General features: G+C 43.8%; 1 protein-coding gene across 3 annotated transcripts in view; it reads right to left on the reverse strand.

Annotated features, from left to right (window-relative positions):
* LOC111868278 (caskin-2) overlaps positions 1 to 21,240 on the reverse strand; it is a 433,019-nt gene that overhangs the window by 384,862 nt on the left and 26,917 nt on the right. The window contains exon 2 of one of the 3 annotated variants that reach the window (XM_023858787.2): positions 8,368 to 8,447. The exons of the other annotated variants lie outside the window; for them this stretch is intronic. The gene's annotated coding sequence lies outside the window, so the exon portion shown is untranslated. The remainder of the gene's footprint in view (positions 1 to 8,367; positions 8,448 to 21,240) is intronic. 3 annotated transcript variants of the gene reach the window in all.

Consider the following 21,240-nt stretch of genomic DNA (forward strand, 5'->3'; position numbering starts at 1 on the left):
CTGATACAGGGACAGCTTTACTTAACCTCACCACCACCTGTGAGCCGATTGTTTAGAAAATGTGGCAGCCTCGACGTCTCACAACCCTATGAGCCTGCGCGGCCTGTTACAAGGAAAGCTTTACCTCTTTCTCCAGTATTAAATTTCGTGAAAATCCACGCAGCTATGTTCAAGCTACCGATCACAGTGGCCGCAATGTCTAAGTCATGAAATATCTTCGCTCGCTAGAACACTGGGATCGTGGTTTCGAATCCCATTCAAGGCATGCATCTCTCTTTGCCTTTTTTTTTCTGTGTTTGTGTTAGATAGCGGCCTTGCTGATCTTCCGTTCAAGCAGTCGTACCAACTGTCTAAGATTAAGAAACTGAATTAAACGAGAGTTTCACGGATGCCCTATGCTCCAAGTTGAAGCAACAGGAAAAGAGGAAGAAAGAAGAGTGTTCAAGTTAAATGACATGGTAAAGCAAATGGGCGTCTTACTGTATTCCCTCATAAGTAAAACGCCAATAGATGGCTCTGCGTATGTTCGCCACCGACAACAGAGCAGTCGCATTCTCTCTGACCAATTAAGCGGTAAAGCACTCCAACACCGAAAGGAGGAAACTTTTATTACGAAATGGCATGTGAAGTAACGCTCCATTCTTTGTTTCTGCAGTATAAATAAAAGCCTATGGACGTAACGTTTCCTGAACATGACAGCGTCCCCATTGCTGCAAATATATGCTCTGTTATATACAAATTTTGCCTTTTATGCTCTCGGTGTGAGGTATTCGAGGGGAGAAGAAAGTCCCCGCCCTCAAAACCGGGAAGATCATCTGTAGAACCGAAAGAGGCACCACACTAATATATCACACTAATTTTACTTCAACCCCTAAGAGAGGGGAGCAGAATCCATTCACCCCTGTGTTTCATCCAGTAAATCTGATTCACAGCCCACACATGCGCAAAGAGGCTGATTCTGTTTCCACAGAGAAACTAATTTTAATATAGGCCTAATTCGTAACTCATTGTATGAATCTACCATTAACACTGTAGGAAGTCAGGAAATGTGCTTGTAGTGTACTAATTCTGGCACGTTATAGCTTTTTTTTTGTTTATACAGGGTGTGCCATTTAAAATGCAATCCAAACCACAGCCACAAACTGTGACATGGAAATGAAATTAGACGCTATTCTGCCGTATAACCTCGACTCATGTCCGTTGCCATAGAAATAACGTCCTGTTACATATAGTTGGCTTGCATATGACCTGAGCCAGTAATAGTTACCACATACCTGTAGCTCCTAATCACTTGATTTCTGCAATTCTACAATCCCATAAAATTCTCCGTCGCCATCAGAAGCATAATTTAAAAATAATATTCTTGCGAGAGGTCAATAACACATTCACCAGACAAAAAACTTGCCTCCAACCCAGTAGTGGTGGGATGGTCAGTACTACGCATGTGCAGTCGTATTTAGTCCTCACTCGCGCGAGATTTTGTCAGGACTGCCAACTGGAGGTGAACAAACGAGCATCGCAAATAAGTTCTTTTAATAAAAGTAAAAAGTAAAGTTATGCTATCCCTGTAACAGGACGTGGAGGCCCATAGGGTTGTGAGATGTTGAGGTTCCCACATTTTCTCTAGACAATCGGCTTACAGACGGGGGTAAGGTTGTCAGCCTTACGCGCCGGCCGCCCTTTACCCCCAGGAATATTCCAATAATATTCCTGGTACTCATTTGTGTTAGAGGCTGAGTCGAACCCAGGGCCATAGTGCGGCTGGAAGGTTTAGGTAAATTGAAAATATCCACCACATCGGGATACGTTCCCGCGACCTTCGGCTTGTAGCTTAGTTACATGAATCGTATGATGAGCATTACGGATATCTGTATTCCCGGAAAACTGGCAGTTTACTATATCAGGATTATGAATTCAATGATGGGCGGTTCACGTTGCACGCATAGGAGGTATGAGACACGCATGAAACTTTCGATCTGAAGGCCTGAAGGCAAAGACAACCTAAAAGACTAGAAGACATAAACGAAAATTGAAATGTATCTTGAAGATACAGGTTTGAAGGATTCGTCTGGCTCCCGAGAAGAAAATTGGTGGGCTTCGTAACGAACTTTCAAGTTCCATAACAGGAGGGAAATTTCGTTGGTACCTGAGTGTCTTACTACCCCCTTTAGAAGGACTTTGTTCCTTTCAGTCACTTAGCTTCGGTTTGAGTCCTGATTAATTCCCGGACAGTCCTTCAGATAAGGTCACGATTGCTTCTTTCAACATCATTTTCAATTCATTATTCACTCACTGTCCAATCACTCGGCGCTATGTAATCTCAATTATTGATTACTTACTTACTCATGGAGCTAAGCCCTTCTTGAGGAGAAGCCAAATCTGTAGCCACTCAAGAATTTTCCAGCATTTTATGGAACTCGAAAATTAAAAATCGTGTTCACAAGAGCCCTCCACTGGTCCCTATCCTCAGCCAGATCGATCCAATACACATCATCCCATCCTATCTCTCTAAGATCCATTTTAATATTGTCCATCCACATACGCCTTGATCTTTCCAGTGGTCTCTTTCCTTCTGGCTTTCCCACCAATATCCCAAATGCATTTCTCGTCTCCCCCATTCGTGTTACATGCCCTGCCCACCTCATCCTCCTTGACTTGATCATTCTAACTATACTTGGAGAAGAGTACAAGTTATGAAGCTTATGAAGTTATTCAGTTTTCTCCAAACTCCTGTGACTTCATCTCTCTTCGGTCCAAATATTCTCTTCAGCACCCTGTTCTTAAACACTCTCAGTCTATGTTCATCCCTTAATGTCAGAGACCAAGTTTCACATCCATACAGAACCACGGGTAAAATTATAGTTTTGTATATTCTAATTTTTATGTTTTTGGACAGCAGACGAGAAGACAAAAGGTTCTGGACTAAATGGTAGCAAGCTTTACCCAGTCACAATTATTGATACAATCTTTAAATAAATCAATTTATACATCGGAGTTGATCGGTCAGCTTCACGTTCCAGCCACTTTATACCAGGGCGAATAAGACTGTTCGTTGGATTGGAAGGTAGATGGGGGAAGCATCGAGATACCGCTGAGCCAGTAGAGGCCGAACTCTCTGGCTGAGTCGGGACTGATGGCACGCACCAGTACCGGTAGGGAATAGAGACTGGTAGAATATCATAGGGGGACGCACAATGGACCAACAGGTGGTCTAAATGCATGGGGAAACCCACCCTCTCCAATACAATAAAATACAATACAACAGGCGGAAATAAAAGCCTCTCTAGACGTGGTCCCCCTGCCGAGAACCAAACCCCGGAAACCCAAATACTAGATCACTTTGTAGGCTGTAATTTGTTGAGCACTTCTTTCTCCATAGAACTTCAAGAAAGTGCTGGTCAGGCATGTGTCTATATCTTGGGACCATCTCTGTGAATCATAGTGGTAGACAAAGCAAAGATTTAATTAATTCATGGTGTATTGAAGACATGCAGTGCTTTAGGGTATGGTAAATCAAAAATCAAGGTCACCACTTCCATTACGCCATGTCCCCGTTCTTTTCTTTCATTCCTTTGCTTTCATCTATCGGATCATGTCTCCACCTCTGTTTCTTCTGAGTCAAAACGAAGCAAAGACACACACAGAGACCAGAGAACACACCATGCATACTCCAAAGCACGTACGAAACACGAAGGATAAAAAGTGAGCGCCAACGAAGAATACCAACATTTCATATTACCCTACTTTTCTATTCACGGACGTGGAGGTTTATATTGGATTGAGATTCAGCAGGGAAAGTTTTGTCTTCATATGCTCACAAATCGAAGAAGCTATCTCGGTACATGTCATAAGCAATTTCTCGTGTTACGATGCAGTGTCCTAATCTACATTAGCCGTGTAGCTCGATATAAATTCACTGACGTTTAGGGTGAATGTACTACCTCCATTCCAATAGTAAACCTACAAGAACGAAATAGAATGCACAGACCCGCTATACTTACTGCTCTCGTTTTGTTGTTCCTTATTTGGCTTTCTTCCACCGACGTTTCGGAGGAATATAAAGTAAAAAAGGCAAAGTTTTCATTAATTAAGCGCTACACAATGAAGATGTATGGGAAAGTGGAGGTATATCTACACCATTCTTGACCTCGGCGTTGGATGGAGGTGAGTGGTCAAGTTCACACGCCGGCTGATTTAACTCCGGGAAAAAATTTCCGGTACCCAGTGGATAAGGGGCTGGATGCTGTGGAGTAGAGGTGAATCCCTTTGCCCTTACCGGGAATCGTGCCCCGGCCATTCAGCCTGTAGGCCATCACTATACTGACTGAGCTATCAACAGAATCTGAGTTCGTTGCCAAATAAATTCTATCTACTCTACGAACTAATTCCGCGCCAAAGCTCAAGCGGTTACTCGCTGGCTTCCCACCGCGGCGGCCCAGGTTCGATCCTGGGTCTGATCAAGTATGATTTATGGTAGACAAAGTGGCGCTGGGGTGCGTTTTCTCCGAGTACTTCGGTTTTCCCTGCAAATCTTCATTCCACCAAATTCTCCATCATCATAATCACCTGGGGCAGGCTACAATAGGCCAATCAGTGGCCGCCGTGCCGAGTGGACCCAGCTGGACTCCACTCCCTACTCTACGAACCAAAGTACGTCAAGCTTTCTGTAGGCCACCTTATGGAAGGATAGCCCCGGGTATGTTTGAGCTTTGCAGTGGCGTACAAATATAAGAAGTACGTTGAAAACAGAATCTAGAATCCGCCCAATGATGACGTAGCAGTCTACGTCACTGACTATATCTCACCCTTATTCCTACTGTAGACGAAGTACACTCCAATACCAAATTTAATGAAAATCTGTTCAAATATTCTCTAATTTCTACATGCGGACAGACAGAAGGATGAACTGATATGCCAAACTTAACAGATTTTCTGTAACTTTTCGTTGTGGACGCGCCAAAAGTTACAGAAATCAAACTCGGGCGAGACAGCGGCGAAGCGCGCTTAACTTTTCTATGAAAGGTCATTCTAATAACTGAGAGAACACGACAAAAGAAAATTCTTCAGTAACCATGGCAACAGTTACAAAGCCTAAAGCGCGAGAGGCTCAGACACAAAAGAATGAAAGGAAGTTCTAGGTGAAGGAAAATAAATAAACGGAAGAAGGAAAAGAGAAGCCGTAAGGGCTGTTTGTAACAGTTAGATCCATACGGCGTTAGGACTAAGGACACGATATCTCGAGGCAAATTACTGGCAGAAGTTTGGGGAGAAATGGAGGTGAACGTGAAGGGGAAACATTGCAGCACGGGCCTGAAACATCCCCCTAGCAATAACGCCCTCTGCCCTAACTCCGATCCATCTTGATTTCCAACGCTGGGTGTAAATATGCAGGAGTCCTTCAATATCATAATGTTAGGATTTGCACCAGAACCTCTATACACTTTAAGGATGAAGACGCCGCCATAAATACATAATAACTTTTATTCTTGAGTTCATAAATGAACTGCTCTACCACAGCAATATGATGAGATGGAGGGTTAATGAGGGGGATCCCCTGTATGTGTGCCTTGGAGTTTCCTATTTCTTGCTCCAGCGTTTAATCTCTCTTTCTCTGACGAAATTCTAAGGGACCCTAAAAGTCGTTGGATACAGACGGTTCTGTGGCCTCCAGGCTCTGGAGAAGTTTCCGTAAATTCTGGTAAGATTATTTTCAGAAGAGTTTATCCCACGTTGGAGATTTCATTTCTACTTTTTGTTATACGAATAGAAAGAAAGTAATGTAGTCATAAAAAAAACAAGTTAGAAATTTTAGATGAGTCTATAAAAACAAAAGATTTTTAAATCAGAAGATATAAAATATAATCTCCTGTTATGTGATATATATTCCTACAGATATGTTACTGTTATGTTATTTTATTTTGCGTGAAGAACTTAAAAATAAACTCCGTGGTTTTAGTCCGCAAGCGAACTATAATGACCGAGCTACCGCCGCTTGTCAGCGAAGTTAGTGCCAAATTTAGCGGATAGAGGGTGTCGCGTGGTCAGCGCAACGGATCCCCACGGTCATTAATCTCGGTTTTCTAGACCGGAGCTGCTATTTCTTTGAAATAGCTCCTCAGTTATTATCACTAGGCTGAGTAGACACCGTTCCAGACCAACGACTTATCAAAAATTCTGGTAGCGCCGGGAATGGAACCCGAACCTCTGGATCTGTAACCAGGAAATTTGACCACTAGACCACAGAGGCGGTCTTGCGTGACGAACTTACTGCTCAAAATCAGGTTCTGTTTTAAGTTGAATTTGTTTGATATAACCTCAAAGTTCGCATCGTCGCTCGTGATTGTTGACTAACAAAACACGTTTTCACAGGCAATTTACAGTTACGTTTATGTGTCTCTATGAAATATCACACGCCAAAATCTGATGATTATTCAGGTATCGCCATCAAACCAGCACGATCTTATTTTAAATTCTGCAAAGAGAGAAACTAGGTTAACAGAAGTTACGGAAATTGAGTGGCGCTGGTATGGCTTCAACGTCACGAGTTCGCGCATCCGCCATGTTGTTAGTATAGACTGTGGGGAATTTAAGAAGTAAAACGTTGGGGAGCTCTTAGATCTTACTTCAGTGTAGAAACAACTTCTATGCAGATGTAAAGCTATCCCTGTAACAGGCAGTAGAGGCCCATAGGGTTGTGAGACGTCGAGGTTCCCACATTTTCTTTAGACAATCGGCTCACAGATGGCGGTGAGGTTGCCAGCTTTACGTACCGGCCGCCCTTTTTTTTTTTCCTTGGCACTACAGCCCCAGTGGGCCTAGGCCTACCTCAGTGAACTTCTCCGTTCACTTCTCCGTTCACTTCGGTTTTTATAGATCTTACACATTCGGTAGGACTCCTTGGGCGGGTGATCAGCTCGTCGCAAGGCCTCTACCTGTACACAAACACAGAAAAACGCACACACACAAACTAAACATCCATGCCGTGAGTGGGATTCGAACCCACGATCCCGGTTTCCGAGCGAGCAAAGACAATTCATGCCTTAGACCGCGCGGCTACCGTAACCGGCAGTGTATAAGAATAATATATAAGAATCCAGTCCGTACCTCACAGGAAACAGATCCGAACCCACGATCCCAGCTTCCGAGCGAGCGAAGACAGTACATGCCTTAGACCGCGCGGCTACTGTGACCGGCAATGTATAAGAATAATATATAAGAATTCAGTTCGTACGTCACAGGAAACAGATCCGAACCCACGGTCCCGGCTTCCGAGCGAGCGAAGACAGTTCATGCCTTAGACCGCTCAGCTACCGTGACCGGCTACTGGCCGCCCTTTACCCCCAGGAAAATTATTTAATTAATTCCTGGTACTCATTTCTGTTAGAGGCTGAGTGAACCCCAGGGTCATAGTGCGGCTGGAAGGATTAGGTCAACTGAAAAATCCAATGACCTTATCGGGAATGGAACCCACAACCGTCTAGCTTGTAGTACAGTGCACCTTGTGAATCATATGGCAGATTTCATTGAAAACTAACTGATATGTGAATATTATATTACACTACAATTATCATATGGAGACACTTCTCTACGTGTACCAACTCATTTTAAGGTTCACTTAATTTATGGGTCGCGGGTCGCCTATGTGTAACACGGTATTGAAGCTGTGAAGTTAAAGAGACTATTACACAACGAGCAGGATACATCTGAATATTGCAGATGCTGCCACAGCAAAGACGAACCATACTGAGGTACACCGAACCTTAATGCTTGTGTAGGATTTCAGGTATTCACTGCGGTGGTTACATAAATTTTGCCTACTAGGACTACTAGTACAGTGCAGTACGTTGAAACTCAGCCGATGTTTGGGATGAACATGTCGCCCTGAAGATGGAGGTGACATTTTCCTCCGAAACGTCGGTCGAATTTCAACGGACTACATTGCGGTATACCCCAGAACATATAGCTATATTAACGTATAGCGCAGCTGCCGACAGAGCTTCGTTATAACGAAAACTGCCGTGAGATTTCATGTTCTCACTGAACGGACTATATGATTACAGTTTTCTAAAACACTGTTTCTCAACCGCCGGGCCGCAACCCGGTACCGGACCACGTCATCAATTATACCGGCCCTTGTCTTATAAAAAGAATACCGGGCCGCGGTCTCACGAAGGTTGAGAACCATTGTTCTAGAATATGACACCGTATAGTGTCGTACGTAGATACCAATATTCTTGGAAGAACCTGCTGCCTTCATGTTCAAGGTAGAAGAGAAAATCATCTTGAAGATGGAGGCAAGATGTTCATCCGAAACGCTATACGACATCCCAGAAGAAAGTAATCTTCAAGAAGACCGTTGTTCCCTACCGTTCTCGAGAGGCCATGTCCCGTCTCCACCGTACCGAAGTCAGACTGGAAAACTTGAAGAGAGATATTCCATTGATTACCTGAAAATAAACACAGAAGAGAAACATTAGAGACGAATCGGACAGACCACAAGCAGTTTTCAAGGGACGTATCGGCGTAATGCTAAAATAAACTCCACCATAATCAGTAACACCGCGACTTTAGTCCGCAAGCGAACTATACCGACCGAGCGACCGCCGCTTGTCGGTGAAGTTAGCGTCAACTTCAGCGGATAGAGGGTGTCGCGTGGACAACGCAACGGATCCCCACGGCCGTTAATTTCGGAGCCGCTACTTTTCCATTCAATTATCCTCGCGAGGCTGAGTGGACCCCGTTCCAGATCCACTACTTCTCAGAAAATCTGGTAGCGCCGAGAATCGAATCCGGGACCTGTGGATCTGTAGCCTGAAACCCTGACCACTAGACCACAGAGGCGGCCAACATACCGAATATTTCAAGATGAACTCTGTGAGTTAACATGTTTTCAAATTGTTTCACGATTGTATGTGTAGAAGTTTCGAAAACACACAAATTTCTTATCAAATAATTAATTTACAATAGACCTGTATGAATTAAGAGCCCTATAAACTTGACCGCGATGTACAATGGTTTGTTTCGTGTAGGGTCTGCTTACGATGCATGGCAACAGCTCTCAGAAACAGCATCTTTTGTGCTTCGTTTGTATAAAAACGGCAATTGCTTTACAAAATAAAGTGAGAACTTTATCCGCATATTGACCTCTTGTGAGATGAAGGGGAATCTGTTATCTTGCGGGGAAAATATGAAGCCAGACATTAATGGCAAAGCTTCTGAACATGACACCGACAGCCCGGAAACACATCTGAACCGATTTGTAAGAGGGGAGTCATCAGACAAAATGAAAACGATGACAGCTGCCATTTACAAGATAAGATATAAGAAATCTGCACTAAAATGGCGACGTTATATATATCCAGATCTGGGAGACACGTGTCAGATTGATGGAGACATGAAACTTTGCGTCAGCAAGGACGATATCCCGAACGATTTGCAGTGTTCCGCGTTTCTTGTTGCAATAATGTGACTGAAAGCACAATATACATTTTACTTAAGATCTTGTGTCTGAAGTCAGCACTAAACTAGATTCTGCCGTGTCATCAAATAACCAGTGGGTATTATGCTTATTTGAACTGCGATACCTTGAAATCTCATTAAAACTCTGTCTGTCACAGTTTGATATTTTATTTAGAGAGTTCAACTTGAATGTGTATGAAGATCTTGGATCTTACGCCGTGTAGTCTGATAGATGTTTATCAACTTTTATGAGCAATAAGGCTGCCTCCATCTTCAGGGTACAAGAGTGAGATGGGTGTAGGGAAAGTGGTACATTGATATGAGAGGGAAGACAGGGGCCCTGACTGAATCAACAGGAATGAAGAGAAGGGCGAAAGGTTTTGGAGCTATTAAAGGGCCGCTTTCAAGAACAGAGACGTTGGAAATATAGTTCTGGGGCCCCCAAAAGGGCGGTTTCCAAGAACGGGAATGTGGGAGAAATAGTTCTAGGGCCCTTAAAAGGGTCGTTTTCAAGGCTGGAGAGGTGATATGAATAGATCTGGAGCCACTAAAGGGGCCGTTTCCAAGAACAGGAATGTGGAACCCTCACCATCTCACAACCCTATGGGCCTGCACGGCCTGTTAGAGGGATAAGTAAAGTAAAGCTATCCCCGTGTCAGGCTGTGAAGGCCCATAGGGTTGTGAGATGTTGAGGGTCCCACATTATCCAGACAATCGGCTCAAAGATGGCGGTAAGGTTGTCAGCCTTACGAGCCTATGGTGCTTTACTCCCCAGGAAAATTTCTGGTACTCATTTCTGTTAGAGACTGAGTCAACCCCAGGGCCTAGTGCGGCTGGAAGGACTAGGTGAACTGAAAAAAATCCAATGACCTCATCGGAACTTGAACCCGCGATCTTCCGGCTTGTAGCATAGCCCCTCAACCAACTACGGGGATCCTTTACTTTTTTTTACTTTCTTTTCTGAAACTGTGATCTGTCTTGCGTGTATATACAAATGGGGCCCAAAAATACAGCGTACACCCTTCAATGTAGGGAATATGTGATTTCAGTTCATTTTGGTTCAATTTCGAAAATGTCCGTAGGTGACCTCTGTTAAAGTGAGTATATATGTTTTTTGCGCCCCTATGTATTTCACATTTAATGTTTTCATGTTTCCCTTTGACACCATTAAGTCTGTTCCATCTTCCTCTGTTTCACATTTACAACTTTATATGTTCTAGCAAACAGTACATAAAAATTTTGTTATGCTGTGCTTCTCGGAAAGGGGGTAATGTCTGAAGCAGGGTTAGCTCTGTTCTTCAACATAAAGCTACGAAGCATGAGGGAGCAGAGGTAAAACTCCAGGCATTCTTAACTTCGACTTTGTGGTCATTATACCGATTGTAAAGAGAACAGATGAGTCAGCGGCTTATAATATAGATTATATAAAAATGTAGAAGCCGGGATAGCTCAGTCGGTATAGCGACTGGCTACGGGCTGGATGATCGAGGGGTCGGAAGAACAATTTTCACTTCTCCAAGTCGTTCCCACAGGCTCTGAGGTCAACCTAACCTCCTATCGAATGGGTACCGGGGTCTCTTTCCCCGGGAGTAAAACGGCCGGGAAGTGAAGCTGACCACTCATCTTCAACTTGTACCGAGATCACGAAAATGTAGATCTATACATCCACATACACCTTCACGGCGTAGTGCTTAATTAGTTAAGTACAGGGACAATTTTACCTTTATCTTACGTTGCATAAAAATGTAATTACCCCGTTTCTGCTTCCTACCACGGATCAGAAAACGAAACCACGGATCAGACAACTTTACCACGCTGTGCAATATATTCAACTTCCGCTAAGGAGAAGAACTGTAACAACTCGAACCAAGTTGGTTCTGCGTTAAAACAAAATTGAACACTGCTTATTAAACAGACTAACCGTAATAATTTTTAGATGTTTTAACATGTACATCTTGGTATTAGTTACAAGAGATAACTTCTATGTCTGTGCCACGGTAACAGCAGTTTCCATGTGTCCTGAATATATCCTTCTGCAGATGCCTGTTTTGGCCGAAACATGTAAAGGATGAAAATTTTAAAACAAAACTTTTATCAATCACACTTGACGGTTTACTCTTTCAACTTCCGCTCTTCTCCTTTCACTTCTCCTCCTCTTCTTCCACCTTTTCCTCCTACTCATCCCCTCTTCCTCCTTCATCTTCCGCTCTCCTCCTTTCACGTCTCCTCCCCTTCTTCCAACTTTTCCTTCTACTCATCCCCTCTTCCTCCATCTTCCGCTCTTCTCCTTTCATTTCTCCTCCTCTTCTTCCACATTTTCCTTCTACTCATCCCCTCTTCCTCCATCTTCCCATCTTCCGCTCTTCTCCTTTAACTTCTCCTCCTCTTCTTCAACCTGTTCCTTCTACTCATCCCCGCTTCCTCCATCTTCCGCTCTTCTCCTTTCACTTCGCCTCCTCTTCTTCCACCTTTCCCTTCTACTCATTCCCTCTTCTTCATTCATCTTCCCATCTTCCTCTCTTCTCCTTTCACTTCGCCTCCCCTTCTTCCACCTTTCCCTTCTACTCATCCCCTCTTCCTCCATCTTCCGCTATTCTCCTTTCGCTTCTCCTCCTCTTCTTCCACATTTCCTTTCTACTTATCCCCTCTTCCTCCATCTCCCCATCTTCCGCTCTTCTCCTTTCACTTCTCCTCCTCTTCTTCCACCTTTCCTTTCCACTCATCCCCTCTTCCTCCATCTTCCCATCTTCCGCTCTCCTCCTTTCGCTTCTCCTCCTCTTCTTCCACAAGTGCCTTCTACTCATCCCCTCTTCCTCCATCTTCCCATCTTCCCGTTCTTTTCCTTCCATTTCTCCTCCCCTTCTTCCACCTTTCCCTTCTACTCATCCTCTTTTCCTCTTTTATCTTCTTCTCTTCCCATATTATTGTCATATTCTTCTCCTTAACCGCCATTTTCTCCTTCTTCTGCTTCCACTTCTTATCCTTCTAATCATTCTCCTGCTCCCCCCTTCCTCCCACTACTCTCCTGCGTTCACAGCATGAAGGCATTAGGTGATCCGTGGGGTTAAGTACGGCCGGAAGGAGGCTTTGGTTACAGCCACAGTTAAATTTAAACATGCAACACAGCGTGAATGCTACCACCTGGAACACGGCTCTGGAATCAGCGCTACGTCACAATCCTGCTCCCTCAAGAATTACGACGTTTGCTTTTGTACACTGAATTCATTTATTTTGAAAAGCTCCGAGGAATGTACAAACAAGTGCATTTATGTGGGATTGAGGCTCGATCCGGGGTTATGATGTATCAGATTTAACTGCTGTAGTCTGAGTTTTAGTAGTTCTCACGGACACGTGGCAGGAGTCGCCGCCGCCAGCGGCATCTATCTGTCAGCCTTAGAACTAGGAACCAATTAAACTGTACGAACTGTGTTTGTAAACATTTTAGTAATGCGATATAAAAACGGACTATAATTCCAAAGTTCCCACTAACAGAAAAAAATAATTTTTAATAGTTACAATAAATTTTTCGTAATCTGAAGTGTTTAGTTGTCATGTATGGTCCAGGATGTCTATTTGCCGCGCCATAGATCAAGCGGTTAGTCGCTGGCTTCCAACCGCGGCGGCCCGGGTTCGAGCCCTGGTCTGGTCAAGTGGGATTTGTGGTGGACAAAGTGGCGCTTGGGCAGGTTTCCTCCGAGTACTTCGGTTTCCCCTGCCAATCTTCATTCCACTAAATTCTCCATCATCATAATCACCCAGGACAGGTACAATACGTAAAACAGTGGCCGCCGTGGCGAGATGACCCAGCTGGAATCTACTCCCCCCCTCCGCGAATTAAAAAAAAAAGACTATATGCAGAAGATTTTAAGTACTTGACCTCCAACTGAGTACAGCCTGAAGAACAGAAGCAGATCCGAACTGTTATATTCCTTCGGTTTGCCGGAAGACGGACACGAAACAGTCCACAAGATCACTTTTATTGCTAGTGGGGTGGGACTAAGTCCCTTGTACTGCGGCCACTTCTGGCCTATTGTACCAGCCGCAGATGATAGGTGAGGGTGATTATGGAGCAACTGGTGGAATTAAGATTGGCAGGGTAAACCGAAGTCTGGGAGAAAACCTGCCCCAGCGCCACTTTGTCCACAACAAATCCCACTTGACCAGACCCGGGATCGGGAAGCCAGCGACTAACCGCTAGAGCTATGGCGCTGCCCAGAACCTCACTAACTCTGTAGAACTGAAGTAAATAAAAGTTGCTCCATGCTGGTTCTGTATCCCAACTTGGATACAGTAGAGAACTGCATAATGAGGAGCTTCATAACTTGTACTCTTCTCCAAGTAAAATTAGAATGATCAAATCAAGGAGGATGAGGTGGGCAGGGCATGTAGCACGAATGGGGGAGAGGAGAAATGCATATAGGATATTGGTGGGAAAGCCGGATGGAAAGAGAAGACCAAGGCGTAGGTGGGAGGACAATATTAAAATGGATATTAGAGAGGATGGACAAGTGGAGAGCTCTTGTGAACACGGTAATGAAACTTCGGGTACCATAGAATGCTGGGAAATTCTTGAGTAGCTGTACAATTAGTAGGTTCTCAAGAAGGGCTCAGCTCCATGAGTGAGTAAGTGAGTTGGATACAGTACAGAGGTGTATTAGAGGCTCATGTTGAACGGAGTAGATAAGTTGTCTTGCTTCTAAAATAAATTTCTGAAGAATTCAGCTTTAAAGTATCAAGGGAAGAGAATAAGAACAAACTGAATACAGAGATAAGAGCGGTAAGTAGAGCAGGAGCTTCTAGAGATAACCCCGTAGCTATTTTAGTATATACAGTGTGTTCAAGAAGCACTTGCAGTCCTTGCCAAATATCCGATACGTTAGAAAATTAATACCATTTTTTAATACAATGTGAAATGTCGGGACCGCCTCTGTGGTCTGGTGGTCGGAGTTCCTGCCTACAGATCCAGAGGTCCCGGGTTAGATTCCCGGCGCTACCACATTTTCTGAAAAAAAAAGTGGTGGGTCTGGAACTGCGTCCACTTAGCCTCGTGAGGATAATTGAGGAGCTATTTCAAGGAAATAGCGGCTCCGGTCTAGAGAACCCAGATTAAAGGCCGTGGGGATTCGTTGCGTTGGCCACGTGACACTCTCTATCCGCAAAACTTGACACTAACTTCGCCGACAAGCGGCGGTCGCTCCGTCGGTATAGTTCGCTTGCGGAATAAAGGCCAAGGAGTTTTTAGTTTAATGTGAACTTTCGTATGAAAGTCTCGAGATGTAAAATGTGAGGAAAATGGAGAGATGATAAAGTTCATTACAGGAAATTCAGAGAAGATTTTCCGGAGCTCAATCTCCCAGATATAAAGTAATTTGTAGGCTCTGCAGAAAGGTACAATTTGCTATTTGCTTTCGTGTGTAATTTTTTTCTATTAGGCTCTATACATTTGAACTTCCTGGAAAATGTCACTCATAAATTCAAAATTTCCCATTCCCTCATATTTATAAAATTTAAACATATTTAATAAACAATTTATAAATAAAGAATACGATCCTCTGGGTTGTAACGTCGTGTATTTAGGAGACAACCCGATGTTTTGAACAAATATATCACCTCCATCTTCAGGGTCGAAATTAATCCAAGAAATAAACCAACAGAAACATGCGGCAAGCTTCCTTTCTTCCTTGATTTATTCTATATCCTGAAAATGGAGGCGATATTTTCCTCAGAAACATCGAGTTCTCTCTGTAGATAGTACTCTTCATAGTCAAAGCCAAAGTTTCGCATGCTTGACCCCCATTAAGTAACAAACTATCGTTACTAAACCGCCATGTTATGTTAGAGAGTACAAAATTCCATGACGAAATTGAATACTTTCTTAAGATCAATGTACAAAACTTCAGGCTTTTATACTGGACTGTATTCAAATGGCCGAGTACCGGCACCGAATTACATGAAAATCGGCCAAAAGGTGAAAATTAAAGCTATCCCTGTAACAGGCCGTGAAGGCCTAGAGGCTTGTGAGATATCGAGGTTCCCACATTTTCTAGACAATCGGCTCACAGATGGCGATGAGGTCAGCCTTACGCGGCAGCCGCCCTTTACCCCCCAGGAAGATTCCTGGTACTCATTTCTGTTGAGGCTGATACGACCCCAGGGCCATAGCGCGGCTGGAAGGATTAGGTCATTGAAAATTCAATGACCTCATCGGGACTTGAACTCGCGACCTTCCGGCTTGTAGCAAAGTGCTTCAACCAACTAAGCTACCGCGTAGCCCTACAAATCGTTCAACTGTATCGATATGTATCGATATATATGCATGGATACAGGGGCAATGTTACAGTCTATCGTAATCATTACTTTTCTTGTTTCAGAAGGCAGAACATTGTTTCTCAACCAGTGGTACGCATCCCATTGGCGGAACCTGATGATGGCCTGGGACGTAAGGCTTTAAAATTAACACCTATTTTTTTTTCCCTTGGCATACAGCCCCAGTGGGCCTAGGCCTACCTCCATGAACTTCTTCGTTCACTTCGGTTTTTCTAGATCTTACACATTCGGTAGGACTCCTTGGGCGGGTGATCAGCTCGTCGCAAGGCCTCTACCTGTACACAAACACAGAAAAACGCACACACACAAACTAAACATCCATGCCGTGAGTGGGATTTGAACCCACGATCCCGGTTTCCGAGCGAGCGAAGGCAGTACATGCCTTAGACCGCTCGGCTACTGTGACCGGCAGTGTATAAGAATAATATATAAGAATTCAGTTCGTACCTCACAGGAAACAGATCCGAACCCACGATCCCGGTTTCCAAGCGAGCGAAGACAGTACATGCCTTAGACCGCTCGGCTACCGTGACCGGCAATACCTATCATTAATGACTAATTTAACGGCAAAATTTAGAGACCTGTAATACTAATTGAAACAAAAAAAAAGTTTTATCTTCTGGGATATAAAGCGAGTAGTCCGTTGAAAATTAAACGACGTCTCGGAAGAACATGTTGCCTTCATCTGCCGCCTGATTTCAGGGTAGTTTCTTGCTCGGATTATTCTTCGACCCTGAAAATGGAGGGTACATCTTACTCCGAAACGTCAGTTGAATTTTTCAACGGACTACACGGCTTTATATCCCAGAAGATAGAACTCATAATCAGAGCCGTGAGAACATTAAATTATACGACAAGAAATTTTGTCTTGTCGCGGTGGGACTATGGAACGCAAGTTGCAAGCTGTTTGGAACCGGTGGGCTTGGAAGAGACGGGTCTAGCAGACGTTTAAAAATAACGACTCCAAATTTTCGAACGAGAAGCCTTCTTAATCTTGGGGACGGTTAGATAAGGTTAGTCCTTATCACCAGGTACTGAACCACTTGAGAAGGGGATGTATGTATAAACAAAATATGCAAACACAAAATAGAGGTAAGAAGCATAAAATTAGGTATAGGAAAGCTGAATGTCAAAAGAAAATTTTAAGAAACTATGAAAAATCATTAATTTATACGAATATGTGTTCGATCATAAATGACCGTATTTATGTAGTTCTTGTATTATACAATTTCTAATCTATTATAATAGTTGTTGGGAGCCGGGATATGTCAGCCTGTAAGTAGGCTGGACTACCTTGGGCTCTGAGTTCGATTCCTGTAAGAGATTTTTGCCCATAACGTTCAGACCAGCTCGGGGTCTAATCAGCCTCTTATACAATGTGTACCGAGGGTTGTTTCCTTCAGGGTAAAGCGGCAGGGGCGTGAACCTGACCACTCATCTCCATTTAATGCCTTGGTCAACATCGGTGGAGCTAAACTTCCACTCCCCACACATGCTCACACGGCGGCATGCTTAATTAACTAAGCCCAGGGATAATTTACCTTTTTACCACTAAAATTGATGTTAAATACAAGGGACGACAGGGACCGAATTAGATTAATTAGGCTTAGGTTAATGCTCGGGGGCACGCGGTAGCGTAGTTAGTTGAGGAACTATGTTACAAGCCGGAAAGTCGCGGGATCGAATCCCGATAAGGTCATTGGATTTTTTTTTCAATTGACCTAATCCTTCCAGCCACACTATGGCCCTGGGGTCGACTCAGCCTCTAACAGAAATGAGCACCAGGAATCTCCTTGGGGGTTAAGGGCGGCCGGCGCGTAACGCTGACAACCTTACCGTCTATGAGCCGATTGTCTAGAAAATGTGGGAACCTCAACGTCTCACTGCCCTATGGGCCTCCAAGGCCTGTTACAGGAATACCTTTACTTACTTTTTTTTAAGGGTAATACTCAGTTATGTGCTAACATATTAATGACTTTTCCTGCTTTTTGAAGGGCTGGTATATTCATTGTCAGCATGATTTAATTCGCGGTGTTACTGGTAACTAGTGCTGCCTTTGGGGGAAAACAATTCCAGTAGCCTTAAGCACTCAGCATATTAGTTTCCAATGTACGCCCCAAACTTGGTAAGACCCTTGAAGGAGTCTTGTCTTGAATGCTCCAGATAAAATCTTTTTAAGGTATTTCTACTATTTATCGACTCTCATCCTGCAGAGTGGAAGATCTCCATTTTATTCCCTGCTCAGCCAAGATGTGTTTCGTCTAGATTATTTATCAGTAATATCACGTGTTAGTGACTATTCACGTGGTTTGGATTGGTAATTGGATTTACTGAACATCTATAACTCGTAACTATAAGCAATTACGTTATCGCTAACCTACACACTCCACATTTCAGTACAGCACAGACTAAGACTTCTCAGTTCGTCTTTATTGGCCGTTGCTAGGTTACGACTCGGCTTCCGTGAGCAACGGTTCCTGTCCTCCACGGCTGGCGGCTCTCAAATCAAACACATAACAAATCCCTCACAATCTCGACTGATTAAAAGTCAGAGTTACTTTACGACTGGCGATTTACTGCCAATCAGTTCGTCTTCGTGCCAAGCCCCTTGAGGTTCACGAACACAGTTTTTTTTTGCAACTGAAACCCTTAGGGTCATAAGTCATTATGTAACATCCTCTCTGACGAGACGACGGGTTTGTCTCTTATGAATAAGCTTGGCCTTCGTCAAATGTACGTATCACATATAGCGTGTTATTGAAAATTCTTCTCTTTGCATTATATACAAGCCCTCTGTCAGTACAGAGAGCAGATCATGCCTATCTTACATATCTTATGCCACAGTGGCAGCCTAGTCGCAAGTTTGGCCGCCGCCAAATTTATACCTCTTATATTTTCTAATGTGAGAAATGAAGAAGTGTTAATTAGAGTCAGTGAGCAGAGGAATATCCTACATGAAATAAGAAAACGGAAGGCTAATTGGATTGTTCATGTTTTACGCAGAAACTGCATTCTAAAAGAAGTTATCGAAGGAAAGATAGAGGGGCGGATAGAAGTGACAAGAAGACGAGGAAGAAGACGTAAGAAGATGCTGGATGACCTTGGGGACAGAAGAGGATATTCTCATTTGAAGGAGAAAGCTCTAGATCGCATCAAGTGGAGGAATTGTTTTGGAAGAGACTGTGGACCTGTCGTCTTGACAGATTACTGATGATGGTGATATTTTCTATGTTTGGCTTCACCTTGTCCTATACCGCGAACATATTCGTTCTCATGATTTTGTATGACTTCCGCTTGTTGCCTGCACAATATTGTTATATATCCATATATATACAGAAGGTTGAAAGCCGTGTGCAAATCTCGGACCAGTATGCAACTTGCAAATTTTCCAATGGTGTGGAGGAATTTGTTTTGCAGGCGCTGCAATTTTAAGAGGTGTGTGTCTGCCGCGAATTCCCAGGCGAGGCAAGCATAAATCATTATTGATCTAATCAGCGCTTTATGGAGGGATAGTTTAATGCTGACGCTTAAAGGCTCACTTCTCAATAGGGAGCAGATTCTGATAAATGTTCTGAAGGCATTGACTTCAAACATTTCTATGTGCAGTCTCCATGTAATCCTCTCGTCGAAGATGACACCGATGTACGTGTATTTTACATAACTGACGGAGGGGATACTTAGTCCATTCAGTGTAAGATGAGCTCCGGAAGCCTAGGTTCATGAGAAAAGCAGATAGCCTGAGTCTTACAGTCATATGATTTTATGTTCCAGTGCCCACACGTCTCAATAGCACTGAGACCTCACTGCAGCTTTCTGAGAACATACCCCACTTTACTATCTGTCGCATATATACAGGTGTCGTCAGCAAAGAGACCGACATTAGTTCCTTGGGGCATATCATTTGTATATAAAAAGTAAAAAAAGTAAAGTTATCCCTGTCACAGGCCTTGGAGGCCCATAGGGTTGCGAGATGTTGAGGTTCCCACATTCTCTAGACAATCGGCTCACACATGGCGGGAAAGGTTGTCAGCCCTACGCGCTGGCCGCATTTTACCCCCAAGAATATTCCCGCTACTCATTTCTGTTAGAGGCTGAGTCGACCCCAGGGCCATATTGCGGCTGGAAGGCTTAGGTAAATTGAAAAAATCCAATGATCTCATCGGGACTTGAACCAGCGACCTTCTGGCTTGTAGCATAGTGCCTCAACAAAGTACGCTACCGCGTGCCCCATCATTTATACATATACACACATATATACTGTACAATGTGGGGGACAGAACGGAACCTTGTGGCACCCCTGTTTGTATATCCATGGAGAAGATATTTAACCTTCGACCGAGATTCTGAATTTTCTTTTAAAAAGAAAATAACTGAGAAGCTTAATCAGACGGATCGAAAATTTTATAATTTAGATCATTTATATAGAAAGCCAAGTTGCCATGTTGCACCAAAGGCTTTGTGCATTATCCAAATATACCGGAGCCGTGGACATGTTATTGTTAATTTGAGGTGACGTGGTCCGTAAGCCTCATACATTGAGGCCTGCTGTGACGGGCACGGAAACCAAACTGGCTTGCATTAAGCAGGCCTCTTTCTTCAATGTGCCTTTGGAATATTTTCAGAATAACTTTCTGGAACAGCTTGCATGTTGTGGTCAAGAGGCCAACCGGACGTAAACTCTGAAGAGATTTTGGGGTCCTTACCGGGTTTCGGTAACATGACTTTTGCTTCTTTCCAAGGGTTTGGAAAATGGCAGAGCCGATGGTAGTGATTAAATAAGTGTGTCAGATGTACCATTTGTCTTCTTGGAAGATACCCGAGGCATTCGTTTGTAATACCAAGTCCACAAGCCTTTCGCAATTGTACTGTATTTGTTCATTTATGTATGTCACAAGGTCGTACTTTTCCCAAGGGGGTGTCAAAATCAAAATTTATGTTACGACCGAAGGTCATTCGGCCAGTCTCTCTTGGTATTAAGCCGCACCTGGGCCGTGCCATAGCTGAAGCGGTTAGTCGCTGGCTTTCCACCGCAGCGGCCCGGGTTCGATCCCGGGTCTGGTCAAGTGGGATTTGTGGTGGACAAAGTGGCGCTGGGGTAAGTTTTCTCCTAGTACTTCGGTTTCCCTTGCCAATCTTCATTCCACCAATTGCTCCACAATTACCCTCACCTATCATCTGGGGCTGGTACAATAGGCCAGATGTGGCCGCAGTACAAGGGACTTAGTCCCACCCCACTAGCAGTAAAAAAAGCCGCATCTCGGGCCCAAGACCAGATTGTTATTACTGGCCAGGCAGTTGCGAGTTTGTCCATGTGGGGCGCCCTCTCTGACGGGAGGATACTGTGCCCTTGTGTCAGTTACTGATGTCTTTTCTAGGTGTCCTATTCTGGCTTTCGTCCGTCATGTCACAGTATTTTTGCTTGAAATCATCACTTTTACGTTATCAAAATTAAGC

This window comes from Cryptotermes secundus, unplaced genomic scaffold, assembly GCF_002891405.2.
Source record: "Cryptotermes secundus unplaced genomic scaffold, Csec_1.0 scaffold1003, whole genome shotgun sequence".
NCBI classification, from domain to species: domain Eukaryota; kingdom Metazoa; phylum Arthropoda; class Insecta; order Blattodea; family Kalotermitidae; genus Cryptotermes; species Cryptotermes secundus.